Source organism: Pinus tabuliformis, chromosome 6, assembly GCF_031772625.1.
Source record: "Pinus tabuliformis cultivar Carrire ecotype Pingquan chromosome 6, CPIR1, whole genome shotgun sequence".
Lineage (NCBI taxonomy): Eukaryota > Viridiplantae > Streptophyta > Pinopsida > Pinales > Pinaceae > Pinus > Pinus tabuliformis.
Genome location: NC_142292.1, coordinates 667021994 through 667024446, shown reverse-complemented (window position 1 = coordinate 667024446; position 2453 = coordinate 667021994).

Below are 2453 nucleotides of genomic sequence, written 5' to 3'. Positions count from 1 at the left end.
GGTTCTATGCGAGAATAAAAACCATGGGCATCAAAAGCTTTGTGAACAACGGTTAAGACTTCAACACTATAGCACATAAAGGACCGACCAAATAGAGGTTATATGTGGTAGTTTTTGTGTAAAGCACTCGTGCCATAAAACAATTCCACAGTATTGATTTAAGCCTCTGCGAGCCTATATTGAAGGTTTATCACTAAACAACTCGACAACTTGTGAAATTGGTGTTTTACACCATATTTGGGGGTTTGGAACCAATCCAACATTGCACTAAAGTTTCAAAATGAAGCATGAACTAGTTGGCATCAATTTAGCGGAGCACAAATAGTTTGGAGGTGGATTTAGCAAATTAGCTAAATTTGGAGACAACCAAACTTAGAGAAACACTGCTAAAACCTATAAAATTTCAACAATTGCAAATTGAGAAGTTTAACTCAACTTTACTCATAGAGGAAACTAAGTAGAGATTGAAGACTTGTATGCATCAACAGAAAATCTTAGAAGCATAAAAACAAGAAGTTAATGATATCAAAACCTCTGTTAAGTGAAATTTAAGTGCAAGTTGACTAAAGCTCAAGAACTAAAAATATTAGTCCTAATTTCTACATAATCATAATCAAATTTTCAAGAGGTGTTGTCAGTTATTGTTCAAATGTGAATGTTTGTGGATTGATCAATGATCAAAGATTGATGAAGGTGATTTTGTGGTGTTTGTGATAGATCATTAAGGTCAAGCAAGTGGTAGCTTGCAGATCAAGGGTTGTCGCTCCTTCCAGTAGCGGCTGGTAAATAGTTAGGGGTTGGAGCTCTTTTCAGTAGTTGATAAACTAGGGGTTGTACTTCCTTTCAGTTGTCGCTGATACATTAGGGAGCAATAACTTCCTTCTGGTCGTAGCAAGAGAACTTTGTAGCATTACATAGAAGCTGGCCTTTATGGAAATAATTGAAGAGAAGTTTGAAGAATTTGTGTTCTATTTATGCTTCTAATGATTGATTCTTGTGATGCTCATATGATTTTTTGTTAAAGTGATTATTGGTGTCCTAGTAATCTTTACTAGTGAAAGATTTTTTTTAAAATTCTTCCAATATTGATTCACCCCCTTCTCAGTGTTGTCTTTGTTTCTAACAATTCCCATTATAGAAATTTTGAGGTAAAAAATGAGCCTCAAAACAAAAATGTACAACCAAAATCAACTTTACAAGAACTAATAGTATTCAAAATGATGAAGTCAACCACAGGGGATGATTCACCATTTTTGGAGTAAAAAAATAAAAAGATTAAAAAAAACAAAAAAATATATTTTTTCAACTTATCTCCCTATGGTTTTACTCAAATTTCACGCAGGAGCACTTGTTGGATGCATAGTTTAATTCCTCATCCAAAGAGTACCTGTATTGCTTAGTTTCAATGGATCCTGCTACACGAAAAATGAGAAATACATGAAAAAACATTATTGCAATTAATCACGTTTTTTCATGTATTTCTTATTTTTCGTGTAGCAAGGTCCATCAAAAGTATGCAAGATGGGTACTCCTTGGATGAGGAATTAAATTTCGCATCCAATGAGTGCTTCCACTCAAAATTTAAGCAAAATCGCAGGGAGATAATTTGAAAATACAAGTTGAAAAAATAGTTTTTTTTTTCCCTCTAAAATTTGATGATGTAATCTAATCTTATTTTATTATTTTCACTATTATTTTATAATATTCCATAGGAGGCCCATTTTAGACCTCAAAATTTCTCTAATGCACTTTCCTTTTCGTCCCTGTGGTCAGCTAGATTATCCAAGGCTCAATGTGTGCTTCCTTTTTCAATGCACACTTTTTGACAAATCCTAGACTGATATAACTAAAATTCAACCTTAGGTCTATTAAAAAAAAGATAATTTGATTTCAAATAATACCTTCCATATCGATAATAGATTCCTGGTGGTTAGCTTTACTGTTGTCCACGACAACATAGATTCTAGGCAAGTTTCAAGCCACGTCTCTAACTATCTCTGCTTCCTGTGCATTGTAAAGTTTGGGGACAATCCCTACGTAAGTGGTCTTTCCCACACTCCCAACATATGATGGGTTTCCTCTAGGGACCATCCACTTTTTCTCTAACAAGTTTAGAGGACTAGTTACGACGTATTATAGTGACAAGCCTCACACTTCCACCTTGCTGGCGACTTGCGACCTTCTTCCCCTTTCCTTTATAGCTAGGATTTCCCTTGGATTTCCAATCATCCTAGTACTCATATTTGTGCTTAGATTTCTTGTAATAGTACTTCAACTTATGAATAACATCTTCTAGAGTTTGGGGTTCATTGAACTCTATTTTGTCCCTGAATGTTTGTGGCATTCCACTGAGATACCTTTGAATGATGGATCGTAGACCTTCTTGTCCTTGAAGTGATTGCGACTTTTGGCCTTGATGATTCAACGTTGTAGATGTCCTTCCTTGATGAGTG